The 15,837-nt window shown below is 40.2% G+C and overlaps 1 long non-coding RNA gene across 1 annotated transcript; it reads left to right on the forward strand.

Annotated features, from left to right (window-relative positions):
* Positions 1 to 39: 39 nt before the first annotated feature.
* Positions 40 to 11,212, forward strand: LOC139034787 (uncharacterized). Its single transcript, XR_011487339.1, has 2 exons — positions 40 to 4,194; positions 9,427 to 11,212. It is a non-coding gene; the product is annotated as an uncharacterized lncRNA (long non-coding RNA).
* The last annotated feature ends 4,625 nt before the right edge of the window (positions 11,213 to 15,837 follow it).

Consider the following 15,837-nt stretch of genomic DNA (forward strand, 5'->3'; position numbering starts at 1 on the left):
GGGCGGAGCTAGCGCGCTGCCGAGACAGCGTCAGCGTGGGCTCCCGGGGGCGGCTTTGGGGTGGCGGGGAGGGTTGCTCCGCGGGGCGGAACTCGAGCTTTTGGAGGCGGGGTAAACTCGCGAGCTCCTGTAGTGAAATTATTTAATACTTTTCGTAACAGTTATTCTTTTCTGATTGTTGCCTTTTACTGGAACCTGTTTTTTTGCCATTGTGGAAACAGTCCCCTTAGGGGGAAAAAAATAAAGGAGCCGCAGAAGCCTATTGCAAGCCCCTGCCCTCCGCACGACGTGCCCGGGGTGGAGGCCGAGTAGGCGGGGCGGTGTGCTCTCCGGGCCTTATACGGAGACGCGCCGTGGGGGCGCGCGCCCGGGGGCGGGGAGAGGCGAGGCCGCGGCGGGAGCTCGCCTCCCCCGGTCCCGCGCGCCGCTCGCTCCGGGGGCGGGCCTGCGAAGAAAACGTGGGAGAAGGTGTTAGTTGTGGAGGGACTGTTTAGGGGCTTCACCTTCGGCATCTGCCACGTCTGTGAAGGCGTCTTAAATTAAAGCTGAGTGGGCACCAGAAAAGAGAAGTCTGGGAGGCATCGTGATAACAAAGGCAAAATAGGATGAAGAGAGAATAGACGCGGCCTGGCGTCGCCGGGAAATCTGCCCTAGCCATTGCGAAGGAGCAGGGGCTAGCTAGTTTGCACCCAGGCAGCTTTCCCAGCCGGTTTCCTTCAACTGAAGGCGTTTTGTTCAACTCCGGGGAGTCTGTCCCAAGGCCTTCCTTGAGGGTCCTTTAGGCGCGGGCAGGCCCTCACTTCCCCACCCTCGGACTCAGGCCTGCCCCAAGAGCCGCGACGCGTTGCTGTGACAATAGCCATGGGGACCCGGGCTGCCTGGTGCTCCACACCTGCATCTTGGCTCAGCTTCACCCCACGACTGCAAAAATAACTCGGAAATCTGTAGCTCCAGCGCCTTATTTTGGTAGAAGTTTAAGGGAACCCAGACTCTACAGTAGCTGAAATATGCAATTATAATGCTTCTCAGTTTTAGCGCTAAATTAATTAAAATAGTTTTTCTCATGGACAAGTGATTCCTCATGCGGTGTTAAAATATCTGGGTTTTAACCGAGTTAATGATAGGGATTGAACAATGGTGTTTAGGAGACCCATTCACTGGCATGTAGAAATCAACTCTAGAAGGGCTTAATGAGAAAAGTCTGTACTGGTTTCTGTGTGGTGTTCTCAACATTGTTTACTTGTGAAAGGAAGAGCTATACTCGAGAAGTACTGTTGTAGTCGTGTTTTGACCTTCGTGATATAAGAATTCAAACTTTGGGGGGAAGAAACATACTTGTACAATATATTCAAAATATATTCAGCGTAGAAGTGACTTTTAAATGATGTTACATTGACTACAGACAAATTGGGCGGTTATAGTTCTTCCAGTTTGTACAAAGTGAAAGTTTGATAGAGCTAAGGATTTTTTGAAGCCTTTGGCAGTAACTTGATTTAACTTACTTTCAGAGCATCCCATAACTTCATAAAATGTAGAATTATGAACAATATCTCCAATGAGGATTTCATTGAGAGTTTGGTGTGATTGGTCTGGAGATGTCAGCTCTGCTGCTATCTCTGCTGATTTGTAAACTGGGCAAGTTATTACTAAACTGCAAAATTCTTATCCCTAACATCCTTTCTTCCTGTCATTTAGATATGTTCAATTAATACTAGATGATTTATGTGGAATTGCTTTAAAACAATAAAATCACTACATTTTTATATTTTTATTTAGAATGAATGATTTCACTGGAATTTTTGCCAGTGATTAAGCTGAGAGAATTGAGGTATAATGCAAGACTATTCCTGGAGGAGGGCATGGAAACCCACGCAGGTATACTTGCGTGGAGAATCCCATGGACAGAAGAGCCTGGTGCAGTGCAGTCCACAGGGTCGGAAAGAGTTAGACATGACTGAAGCGACTGAGCAGGCACCCAAGACTATCTAGGGGATTACTAACAGGATTAAGGAAGTATTGCTTCTATGTATAGAAAAGATCTTTGGAGTTCTTAGACCATTCTCAGCCTCCACGTCTTTGAAAATTGTATAGGCATCATTTGTAGAGTAGAAGTAAAAAATTGTTTCTAGGCTGTATATGTTGAATTTTGAAAAATACTTGCTTTGTATTAAATATTTTACATTTGTTTAAAAACACTAAAAAAATAAAAATAAAAACCCTGATACTCTTTTCAGTTACATTTTCTAGACTTTTACAAAGAAAGAAAGTCTTCTAGAACTTAATACATTTCTCAAGGGGGAAGAAAAAAGACTTTTCTTATAGAGCTATATGAGATAAACTCAGCGTGTTCTGAAGTGCCATGTTAGGGTTTGGGGAAAAAAACAGTAAATGAAGGTTAATGTAATGGACAGGGAAGCCTGGCATGCTGAAGCCTAAGAGGTCACAAAGAGACACGACTGAGCAACTGAACTGAATGTACATTACCCACCTATCCTGTAAACTAGTGAATGTTTTTGGCTAATGGATGTGAGCTAACATCCAAAGTTCTTCCCCATAAGTTTAAGTAATAAAAAGTAATGTAATTTCCAGTACATTATAAATGTAATTTTACAATAATTCACTCTTTTAAATGTATGCAATGGGTTTAAACATCATAGTATTTTGATACCCATGTTCAGTTCAGTTCAGTCGCTCAGTCTTGTCCAACTCTTTAAAATCCTATGGACAGCAGCACACCAGGCTTCCCTGTCCATCACCAACTCCCGGAGCTTACTCAGACTCATGTCCATCGAGTTGGTGATGCCACCCAGCCATCTCATCCTCTGTTGTCCCCCTTCTCCTGCCTTCAATCTTTCCCAGCATCAGGGTCTTTTCAAATGAGTCAGTTTTTGCATCAGGTGGCCAAAGTGTGGAGTTTCAGCTTTAGCATCAGTCCTTCCGATGAATGTTCAGGACTGATTTCCTTTAGGATGGACTGGTTGGATCTCCTTGCAGTCCAAGGGACTCTCAAGAGTTTTCTCCAACACCACAGTTCAAAAGGATTAATTCTTCAGTGCTCAGTTTTCTTTATAGTCCAACTCTCACATCCATACACAAATACTGAAAAAACCATAGCTTTGACTAGACGGACCTTTGTTGGCAAAGTAATGTCTCTGCTTTTTAATATACTGTCCAGGATGGTCATAGCTTTTTTTTCAAGGAGCATGCATCTTTTAATTTCATGGCTGCAGTCACTATCTGCAGTAATTTTGTAGCCCAAAAAAATAAAAGACTCTCACTGTTTCTAGTGTTTCCCCATCTATTTGCCATGAGGTGATGAGACCAGATGCCATGATCTTAGTTTTCTGAATGTTGAGCTTTAAGCCCACTTTTTCACTCTCTTTCATTTTCATCAAGAGGCTCTTTAGTTCTTCTTTACTTTCTGCCAAAAGGGTCGTGTCATCTGCATATCTGAGGTTATTGATATTTTTTCCAGAAATCTTGATTCCAGCTTGTGCTTCATCCAGCCTGGAATCTTGCATGATGTACTTTGCATATGAATTAAATAAGCATGGTAACAATATACAGCCTTGACGTACTCTTTTTCCAATTTGGAGCAAGTCTGTTGTTCCATGCCCAGTTCTAACTGTTGCTTCTTGACCTGAATACAGATTTCTCAAGAGGCAGGTAAGGTGGTCTGGTATTCCCAACTCTTGAAGAATTTTCCACAATTTGTTGTAATCTACACAGTCAAAGGCTTTGGCGTAGTCAATAAAGCAGAAGTAGACATTTTTTCTGGAACTCTCTTGCTTTTTTGATGATGTGGATGGTGGCAATTTGACCTCTGGTTCTTCTGCCTTTTCGAAATCCAACTTGAACATCTGGAAATTCACAGTTCACGTACTATTGAAGCCTGGCTTGGAGAATTTTGAGCATAACACTGCTAGTGTGTGAAATGAGTGCAATTGTGCGGTAGTTTGAACATTCGTTGGCATTGCCCTTCTTTGGGATTAGAATGAAAACTGACCTTTTCCAGTCCTGTGGCCACTGCTGAGTTGTACAAATTTGTTGGGATATTGAGTGCAGCACTGTCACAGTATCATCTTTTGGGATTTGAAACAGCTCAACTGGATTTCCATCACCTCCACAAGCTTTGTTCATAGTAATGCTTCATAAGGCCCACTTGACTTCGTGTTCCAGGACATCTGACTCTAGGTGAGTGATCATACCATTATAGTTATCTGGGTCATGAAGATCTTTTTTGTACAGTTCTTTTGTGTATTCTCGCCCTTTCTTCTTAATATCTTCTGCTTCTGTTAGGTCCATACTATTTCTGTCCTTTATGGTGCCCATCTTTGCATGAAATGTTCCCTTGATATCTCTCATTTTCTTGAAGAGATCTCTAGTCTTTCCATTCTATTGTTTTCTATTGTTTTGAAGAGAAGCTTAAGGCAAAGGAGAAAAGGAAAAATACACCCATTTGGGTGTGGAGTTTCAAAGAATAGCAGGGAGAGATAAGAAAGCCTTCATCAGTGATCAATGTAAAGAAATAGAGGGAAACAATAGAATGGAATACCCATCATATAGTTTTAAGAAATGAACTTGCTTTTAGGTAATTAAAGTTTTACATTATGTCATTATTATATTCCCTATAGTTGTTGTTGTTGTTCAGTCACTAAGTTGTGGCTGACTCTGCGACCTCATGCACTGCAGTATACCAGGTTCCTCTGTCTTCCACTATCTCTTGGAAGTGAAAGTGAAAGTTTCTCTGTCATGTCTGACTTTTAACAACCCCATGGACTATACAGTCCATTGAATTCTCTAGGCCAGAATACTGGAGTGGGTAGCCTTCCCTTCTCCAGGGGATCTTCCCAACCCAAGGATCACACCCAGGTCTCCCACATTGCAGGCAGATTCTTTGCCAGTTGAGCCACAAGGGAAGCCCGCTATCTCGCAGTTTGCTCAAATTTATGTCCATTGAGTACCTAACATTCCAGGTTCCTATACAATATTGTTCTTTACAGCATCGGACTTTAGTTTCAGTGCCACACACATCCACAACTGAGCATTGTTTCTGCTTTGGCCCAACATCTTCATTCTTTCTGGAGCCATGAGTAATTGCCCTCTACTCTTCCCCCAAAGCATATTGAACACCTTCTGACCTGGGGACTCATCTTTCAGTTTCATATCTTTTTGCCTTTTCATACTCTTCATGGGGTTCTCGTGGCAAGAATACTGAAGTGGGTTGCAGTTACTTCCCCTAGTGGCCATGTTTTGTCAGAACTCTTTACTATGACCCATCTGTTTTGCGTGGCCCTGCATGGCATGGCTCATAGCTTCATTGAGGTACTCAAGCCCCTTCACCATGACATGGCGGTGATCCATCAATGGGTCCCCTGCAGCAGTGGTACTAAATTAGGGAATATTGCCTCTTGGTGGGGAGAGGGCATATTGGAAAATCTCTGGAAACATTTTTGGTGTCATAACCAAGGAGTCGGGACTGGTATCTAGTGGGAAGAGGCCAGGAATATTGCAAAACATCCTACACTGTACAAGGCAATTCCCAACAACAAAGAATTAACCAGCCCAAAATGTCAATAGTTGTGCTATTGAGAAATTCTGACCTACAGAATTCTACTGTTAGGTAGTAAGGTTTTAGGTATGAAAGTTTTATTGTTTAGCATTCTTTTCTGCAGCATAAAAAGTGTGTGTATTTACACTCATTGCATATCTTGTGATTATAATGTTATGAACATTGTCAATTCAAAGAAACCTTGTATCATTACAGCTGTTATTAGTATACATCTGCTCAAAGTATAAATGTCACAGTTTTGAGTATTATAAAAATAATACTTTATTGAAATACATTTCTTAAGAGATTGGATTTTTTTTTATCATTTAAGTAAAGTTTTCATGGATGAGTGTTATTTATTGCTGTAATCTGACTGAGTTCAACATAATTCTTTTTCTCTTTTTCAACTTAAGAGATGTAAAGGCCAAAATGTCTTGTTTATTTGAGAGGAATTAAAAAATGTTATGCAGTAATGTGTTTTAATAATTTTTATTCCTTCAGTGTTGTATGCCAAAAATCACTACTTACAGTGGTTTATCAGAATATTTTAAATGACATATCAGTTAGGTTTTCCAGTTTAGAAGCAAAGCATTGGAATCTTGATTTAGAAAATGATTCCTAAAAAAAAAAAAAAACACAAAAAAAAACAACAAAAAAAAAGAAAATGATTCCTTACTGAGTCACTAATTTTCTCATTATTGACTGTTTAGTCCCCTGATTGTTATGTCCTGAAACAATGTATCACAATAAATTTAGGATGGGTAAGAGGCATTCCTTTTGGAAAGGCCAAAGAGACAATTCTGTGTACTTAAGTACCTAAAGCAGTGTCTGATTTAAGTGATTGTTTATTAGTAGTTGTATAGGTGGAGGGACGAACAATGGAAGTAATGAACACTTTAGGATTAAATACTGTTGTAATAGTCCAAAGCTGGAAATGACAGCTGATAGCAAAGAAGCTAGCTTCCCTGTGTCTCAGACAAGTCTGCCTGCAATGCGGGAGACCCAGGTTAAAGCTAATGAGAATGTTCTGGATATATTCCAATGACAGATCAACAGAATTTACTCAAGGTTTGGATGAGAGTAGGAACAGCATCAGCTATCAATGCATAGTTTTTGCCCTAAACTACTAGAAGAGTTACCATTTTACTGAGGTGAAGAAGGTTGAGAGGAAAAGAATGAGAAAGATATTGCATTGGCCAACAAGTTTGTTTGGGTTTTTCTATAACATCTTGTGGAAAAACCTGAATGCACTCCAGTTAAAAATGAATACAAAGAGAAAAACCTGAGCAAGCTTTTTGGCCAAGCCAATACAAGTAAAATTTTCCATGTCCATTTACTTCAGTGCCACGTTCGTGTTTCTAAGCTTAATTTAGCTATTGAAACATGTAGTTATCTATCAATGTATGAATAATTATTACTTTCAGTCTAATTGAAAGAGCTGTGTCATCACAAAATGATGGGGTCTTCTCCCTGTTTTCAATTCTGACACCTAAAATTCAAATGCTTGACTATGTTAACTATAACTCTTCCACTAACTAATGTTCATTATCTGGTTTATGTATATTAGATGTACCTTAAGGACAGGTTTTATAGTTAAAAGCTGTTCAGTGTTTCAATAATGTTTAAATCTCTTTTTACTATATTTTAAATCAATGACATTATGCACAGGTATCTTTAGGATGGGTTTAATATCAGCCAGTTGGCTCTGTGGGATAAAAATAGACTTCTCAAACTTATAAACATCAAAACCATGATTTTCCTTGAGAACATTGAATCATAGTTTTTCTGACATGGTCAGAATAATTCAGTTAGCTCAAGTGCAACTGCAATTTATAATTCTTGATTTATATTAATTCTGATTAACATGCTTTCTAAGGAAAAGCATCACTATGAACAAAGCTAGTGGAGGTGATGGAATTCCAGTTGAACTATTTCAAATCCTAAAAGATGATGCTGTGAAAGTGCTGCACTCAATATGCCAGCAAATTTGGAAAACTCAGCAGTGGCCACAGGACTGGGAAAGGTCCGTTTTCATTCCAGTCCCAAAGAAAGGCAATGCCAAAGAATGCTCGAACAACCGCACAATTGCACTCATCTCACACGCTAGTAAAGTAGTGCTCAAAATTCTCCAAGCCAGGCTTCAGCAATACGTGAACTGTGAACTTCCAGATGTTCAAGCTAGTTTTAGAAAAGGCAGAGGAACCAGAGATCAAATTGCCAACATCCGCTGGATCATTGAAAAAGCAAGAGAGTTCCAGAAAAACATCTATTTCTGCTTTATTGACTACGTCAAAGCCTTCAACTGCATGGATCACAATAAACTGTGGAAAATTCTGAAAGAGATGGGAATACCAGACCACCTGACCCACCTCTTGAGAAACCTGTATGCAGGTCAGGAAGCAACAGTTAGAACTGGACATGGAACAACAGACTGGTTCCAAATAGGAAAAAAGGAGTACGTCAAGGCTGTATATTGTCACCCTGCTTATTTAACTTCTATGCAGAGTACATCATGAGAAATGGTGGGCTGGAAGAAGCACAAGCTGGAATCAAGATTGCCGGGAGAAATATCAATAACCTCAGATATGCAGACAACACCACTCTTATGGCCGAAAGTGAAGAGGAACCAAAAAGTCTCTTGATGAAAGTGAAGGAGTATTAAAAAGTTGACTTAAAGCTCAACATTCAGAAAACTAAGATCATGGCATCTGGTCTCATCACTTCCTGGGAAATAGATGGGGAAACAGTGGAAACGGTGTCAGCCTTTATTTTTTGGGGCTCCAAAATCACTGTAGATGGTGATTGCAGCCATGAAATTAAAAGATGCTTACTCCTTGGAAGGAAAGTTATGACCAACCTAGATAGCACATTTAAAAGCAGAGATATTACTTTGCCAACAAAGGTCCATCTAGTCAAGGCTATGGTTTTTCCAGTAGTCATGTAAGGATGTGAGAGTTGGACTGTGAAGAAAGCTGAGCACTGAAGAATTGATGCTTTTGAACTGTGGTGTTGGAGAAGACTCTTGAGAGTCCCTTGGACTGCAAGGAGATCCAACCAGTCCATCCTAAAGGAGACCAGTCCTGGGTGTTCATTGGAAGGACTGATGTTGTAGCTGAAACTCCAATACTTTGGCCACCTCATGCGAAGAGTTGACTCACTGGAAAAGACCCTAATACTGGGAAGGATTGGGGGTAGGAGGGGAAGGGGATGACAGAGGATGAGATGGCTGGATGGCATCACCGACTCAATGGACATGGGTTTGGGTAGACTTCGGGAGTTGGTGATGGACAGGGAGGCCTGGTATGCTGCGATTCATGGAGTCTCAAAGAGTCAGACACGACTGAGCGACTGAACTGAACTGAACTGATTAACATGCAATATTACATAAATATTTTCTACCTTGACTAGACTAATCCAGAGAGGCACATTTTCTCTTAGTAGATTTTTATTACTTCTGGTTTTTATTCCCCCAGTTTGTTTCAGCACAGAAAGTAAGATACGCAAAGACAAAAAACAGCATTTCAATGAGAGATCACTTACTACCCTGTGTTAAGATCTATTGAAAACTTAAACCAAAACCTATGTAAATTAATATTATTTTCTATTTTTAGGGGTTGGCATACATACTGAAAGTGTCCCTTATCTAATTTCACCAAGTACAAGGTTCTAAGGTTTTAGGTTCTTAGAGTTCTGTGGAGAGACAGGTATATACCTATTAACTTTATTAACATGTTTGTGAGAAATGTGATGTAAGCAAATATTAAAGGACCATAAACAAGAAATTCCTATAGCTATAGTTATAGACATTATCTTTGCACTGATAGCACTTGTTTTAGAGTTCACTAATATAATTTTGCTTCTTTTTTCCTTCATAGTCTGTTTTCCTCATAAGTAAGCCTCACATTCTGTGTCTCCTACTTCCCTGAATCTACTTATGATATTCCTGCCATCTCTGCTGGATGATAACAACTGCAAGCCCAATGCTCGCTGTTAAGCAAGCAAGCCAAAAAGCTGGGAGAACCATAGCTGCCCTTTTCAGAGTGACAGCATCTTCTGGGTAGCTAATGCTTGGACTTCTAAGTAAAGGTCCCTTCATGGAAACCACAAATATAGGTAAAATATCTGAGTAGTCTCCAGCCTAATTGCTGTGCCCATTATATAAAGATCAGCCGAAGCTGAGGAAGCCTGTTTATGTCTTGTGTTTGAGTATCATAGTGTGTATTTAGTATTCAAAATTATGTGCTTGATATATGTTTTTGTTATTTTCCTTATAAAACGGTTTATAAACCATTTAGGCAAATAAGAATTCCCATTTTGGGGACCTTAAGATTTTGTCACTAATTCCTATGTGTGGAGTGTATGTATGTGGGAGGGCATCCCCCACATCAGCAATTCTCTGACATCAGCTGGATGTCCTACAATTTGACTTGATTCTGACATATGTATCTGGAGACAGTATTAGATTCCACAGGTTAAGGACTCAGTCCCACAAGACTGCCCTATAGTTGAGAAGAAAATTGTGAGCCCAGGTTGTTACCTGTGCTTCTGATGACCAGCTACAAATCAGAGGTTCCTAGGACCCACTCCTTGGGTTATAGGTTAAGAAGTCAGTCCTACAAGACTCCCACTCCCACTTCAGAAGCCAGTTGTAAGTCTAGGTTATCACCTATGCTTCTCACCATATGCCATCCTTGGATTTGGTTAATTTGCTAAAGTGGCTCAGAAAACTCAGAGAAGCATTTTATGTACTATATTACTGTTTTATTATAAAAGAATATTACTCAGGAACTGCAAAATAGAAGAGATGCATAGGGCAAGGTATCAGAAAAGGACTCAAAAGTTTCCATGCCCTCTCTGAGTGTGCCACTGTCCTGACTCTCTACCTGTTCACCAACCCAGGAGTTCTCTGATCCATCCTTTTAAAATTTTGTGGAGACTTCATTACATAGTCACAGTTGATTAAACTTTTGTTGGCCAGAGGTGATTGATTCAACCTCCAGTCCCTTTCTTCTTTCCTCTCCCCTAGGACAGAGTGGGACTGAAAGTTCTAATTCTCTGTTTGAATTCGTTCCCCTGGCAGCCAGCAGCATCCTTAGGTGCTCTCCAAAAGTCACCTCATTAACATAGAACCAGCTATAGGGGAGAGGGGGCTTGTTATGAATAAGATATCTTCACCTTGATGGCTCTGGAGTGATTTAAGGAACTGAGGACAAGAGATCAAGTATTACAACAAAAGGTGCACACGTTGCTGTCTGCCAAGTGTTCAGATTTGGACCAGGAACCAAAGGCTAAATATGTATTTCTTATTATGTCCTATGACGTCTCTTATATGTGGAATCTAAAAAGAAATGACACAAATGAACTTATTTATTTAGCAGAAACAGACTCACAAACTTAGTTACCCAGGGTGGGGGACAGGGATAGTTACAGAGTTTGGGATGGACATGTACACACTGCTATATTTAAAATGAATAACCAACAGAACATACTGTCTGACAGGGAACTCTGCTCAATGTTATGTGGCAGCCTGGGTGGGAGGGGAGTTTGGGGGAGAATGAATACATGTATATATATGGCTGAGTCCCTTTGTGTCCACCTGAAACTATCACAACGTTCTTAATTGGCTGTACTTCCATATAAAATAAAAATTTAAAAACTCTACGTCACAGAAACTAACTGAAGAGATGTCTTATTATCTGGTATAATCTAATTGTAGAGTGTGGCCCGTAGAACTATGAGTTCAGAATAGAAATATAACTGATTCACCTGTCTATCCAATTTGACAGATTGAGGGCTTTTTTCTTTTTCTTGTCTTCTAGGAAATAGTAAAGCTCTAGTTATTTTTTGAGAAGTTGTTACTGAACCAAATTTGTGTCCACTTGCCTGCCTTGTAGCAAAGCCAACCTACTGGCACTAGTAGGTTGTGGTAAAGGAGAGTGCAATATTTATTTGCAGGGCCCCAAGCAAGGCGAAGGGCTTCCCTGATGGCTCAGCAGGTAAAGAATCCTGCAGTGCAGGAGACACAGGAGACATGGGTTTAATCCCTGTGTTGGGAAGATCCTCTGGAGGAGGAAAATGGCAACCCATTCCAGTATCCTTGCCTGAAAAATCCTGTGGACAGAGGAGCCTGGCAGGCTACAGTCCATGGGATCGCAAACAGTGGAACATGACTGACCAAGCGACTGACACAAGCAAGGAAAAAGGGCTGTTTGTGTTCAAAAGACCCAACCCCCCAGTGGCTTTCATGGAAGGGTTTTTAAAGGCAACATTTGGGATGAGGGTTTCAACTTGTGGACTTTCTTCTGATTGGTTAGTGGTGAGGTAACAGCATGACCTTTCAGGAATCTCAACCATCAGCTTTATGGTTCCAACCTGTCAGGGGTCTGTGTGCTTGTGGTCAGCATGTAGTCACCTTCTTCCATTTGGGTAGGGGGTTCTTAGTTTCTATGGACCAACAGGGAGATAGGCATCAGATTGTTAGGTGTATCCCTTGAGGGAAAACTAGGTCTCTTTTTTTTCCACTATCATTACTTTTCTTCCTTTACTGCTTTTCCTTTTTTTCTGTATTCTCTCACTTCCCTAATTAGTAACTATTTGACCCTGCTCTTTGGAACTCAAGGAAGGCCTAGGAGAATAAAGCCTTTTTCTGCAAACAACAAACAGGAGACATGGAGGGGCTTTTGTACCCAGGAGGGCCCAGCAGGATCCTGCTCAATTTCGAAGTCAAGAATTAAAATTTTAAATCACATCAAAGGGATTAGAAATATTACATATTCCTTTATTATAAATCAGCTTCCTTGAAGATTTGCCTGCTTAGAAAATAGAAGTTTAATAATTGTAGGTAAGTAAAATATTTTTTTAGAAATGTGATCTAATTAATGATAACAGGATTGCTAGAATTTATTGACCAACTAAAAACAGCAACTTAGTGGAGTAAACCGAAATGTCAAAATAATGTATGTTTTATAGGTGTTAATTATTCTAACATAAGTGAAAGTGAAAGTCACTCAGTTGTGTCTGATTCTTTGCAGCCCCATGGACTGTAGCCTTCTGGGTTCCTCTGTCCATGGAATTTTCCAGGCAAGAATACTGGAGTGGGTAGCCATTCCCTTCTTCAGGGGATCTTCCCAACCCAGGGATTGAACCCAGGACTCCCACATTGCAGGCGGATTCTTTACCATCTGAGCCACCATGGAAGCCCATTCTAACATAAAGTAGCACTTAAATACAGCTATCAGTTTGCAGACCTAGTGGTAAACACAGTAATTTAAGTTCTAGAATTTATTTTAAAAGAAGCTTTAAACTCTACGTAAGGGCAGATTTTATTTTATTTTTGGCTATGCCACATGGCTTGCAGGATCTTAGTTCCCACATCAGGGATCAAACCCAGACCCTGGGAGTGAAAGCCTCCAGTCTAACCGTTAGACAGTCAGGAAATTGCCAAGGGCAGATTTTAATCCTTTTTTTAGGTAAGGTTTTGATTCCCAGGTCTCTAAGACAGTAGCACTTAGTATAGAGCTGTAGATAATGAAAAATAATTTAGAAAACAGTAATCTCTACTATTAGGAGAGAAAAACTAGCTCACCGTCAGTCGTAAAGCAATGACTAATAGTAAATAGTAAACATTTTCCTGTAAAAATCATTAAATCATAACGTGAATAGTCATTTGTTAATTGTTGGGAATGTTTGTTTCTTCCAAAATGGCTACCAATGAATTGCAATTGTTTTTACATTGTTTTCTCTTAAAACTTGAAGTAATTTCAAAGGAAATTTCAGAGAAAATACTAAGAAAAAAATTATTTTAAAAATTACTTTGAAATTCCACAGATTTTTTAAAAGTCACAGCTTAATATGCAGGTTAGTCCTCAGGAAGACTGTAGGTCAGCTTTCTAGAGATCTCTGAAGTGCTTTCTATTCATTATTATTTCTCCTCAGCATCATTATATCTTGCAGATTATAGAATACTTGACATCCTTAAACACCAAACTCTGTTTCCTCACTTAGAGTGACTGCTAATTTCTGTTTCAGTACCCTTTCATATGATGCAGCCTGGAAACTCCAGAAATAAGCTTGGGCAAAATGGGAATTATCTTCCATATTTTCTTTTTGACAGGGACATTGATCATTGTCCTCTGCTGACATTGTCCATAATCTGAAACACTTGATTCATACATTTTGTCCAGTTTTCTGTTTGTTATGCATGCATGTGCTCAGTTACTCAGTCATGCCTGACTCTTTGTGGCTCCATGGAGTGTAGCCTGCCAGGCTTCTCTGCCCATGGGATTATCTTGGCAAGAATACTGGAGTGGGTTGCCATTTTCTCCTCCAGAGGATCTTCCCAATCAGGGATCAAACCTGCATTTCCTTCATTAGCAGATGGATTCTTTATCAATGAGCCACCTGGGAAGCCCTATTTTTTATGGCAGGAGGTTAAAATCTGGTTCCTCTTATTCCACCATAGCTGGAAACTAAACTTCAGAGTGTTTAAAAAAAATTTTCTTGAAATTACATTCCTGGAGAAGGCACAAACTTTCCAGCTTTACTACTAAATTATTTACCACTAAATACAGTTTTAGAATGAACAGTTTCACACACATTTATGTCACTTGCTTGGTCCCTAAAGTTGGCTGAGTTTGCATTGATTTCTAGTGTCACCTTTCCAGTCAGCTTTCTATTCTTAGACTTTTTCCTTTTACAACACGAGAGTTCCTACAACTGTTCAAGAAAAAAGGACAAAATTAATACACAGGGCAATCCAAATCCTAACAGTAAAGGACATTTTCCCCAAAGAAGCCAAAACTGTAGAAACCTGATACCTCGATACACTTGCTTCACAAAACAAAACTGAGCTGCTCTAAGATATTTACATTCAAGAGTCTTGAGGTTTTCCCAGGAACAATAGATTGATGACTTGATTTACGTTTACTTTACAGGCCACTTTGTGGCTTTCTTAGAGCAAAGAAATAATCGAAAGGTAAATTTAACCTCTTAAAACGTAGACATATTATAATATTTAGATGGCATTTTCCCCAGTTTGTATTCATCAGTGATTCAGAAGCATCTTGTAGTCCAGTTTGTTACCTTTTGCATAAATGTAGTGAAATGAACAAATATTTGGTCTTTGTCTCTAGTTCCTCACACAAAACTAAAATTTCTGGAACTTCTTTAGTGATAAGCAGGCCTTTATATCACTTCAGTATGGGGTCTGGTCACCAGAAAGGCCAGTCCGTTGTCGGGAGAGTGTGTAATTTCCTTGGTTCTGTCTCGCATCTGCAAAGATTTGAAATGGCAGACCAGTATTACAGCTTGGTTACAGCTCAGTTTTATTTGGCAAGCAAAGGATAGTACACTCTTGAGGCATGAAAGTGGGCCAACCCAAAAGGAGAGGCTTCAATCTGTCTTGACTTCCTCTTTTTATATGTTTTGTCTCCTCCCCCGGAGCCTGCCCTATGCAAATTGGGCTAGCCAAGAAGGGGTGTGTTTGTTTGGCCTGAAGTTAACACTCCTGTCCCTGGATTTTCTTTTGTTCCATTTTCTTGGACTTTTCCCTTTCTTTGCCTTTTAGCCCCTGCTATTTTGGATTCCTTTTTCCTATCCTAACTACCTAACACCATGATTAGAAGCTTGGCAGTTTTGTTGCCTGAAAACTACATAGATTTGCCTGGGGTCCCCTTCCCAATAAACTCTCTTGCTTTGTCAGCACATGTATCTCCTCAGACAATTCATTTCCAAGTGTTAGACAAGAGCCCCATTTGGGGCCTGAAAAGGGTCTCCCTTCCTGTAATAGGCCTTGTCAAGAGCAAGTATTGTGGCCAGGCTTAGATCACAAAATTACTTAGGACAAAAACGGCTTCTCACATGTGTACAAAGCCATGCCTGGTTCTCTTTCGCTGGGGCCCCTTGCCCTATCTGCTTATACTTTCAGCCCTACCTCCAACCTTCAGAAAAGGGAAGGGGCTGGTGACTGGGTATTTACAAGTTTTCAGTAACTTAATCGATCATGCCCATATGATGATACCTCCTTAAAAACCCCTAGTGGATGGAATCTGGAGAGTTTTTCATTTGATAAACTCATTGAGGTGCTGGGGTTAATGCACGCAGAAAAGGCACTGAAGTTTCACATCACTGCTGCCATACGTTGCCCTACATACCTCTTCCATTTGACTGTTGCTGAATTATATCTTCTATAGTAAACCAGTAGTCATAAGTAAATGCTTTTTTTTTTTTTTTTTTGATTCTGTGAGTTGTTCTGGTGAGCTACCAAACCTATGAAGAGGATTGAGGGA

Source organism: Odocoileus virginianus, chromosome 4, assembly GCF_023699985.2.
Source record: "Odocoileus virginianus isolate 20LAN1187 ecotype Illinois chromosome 4, Ovbor_1.2, whole genome shotgun sequence".
Classification (NCBI taxonomy): domain Eukaryota; kingdom Metazoa; phylum Chordata; class Mammalia; order Artiodactyla; family Cervidae; genus Odocoileus; species Odocoileus virginianus.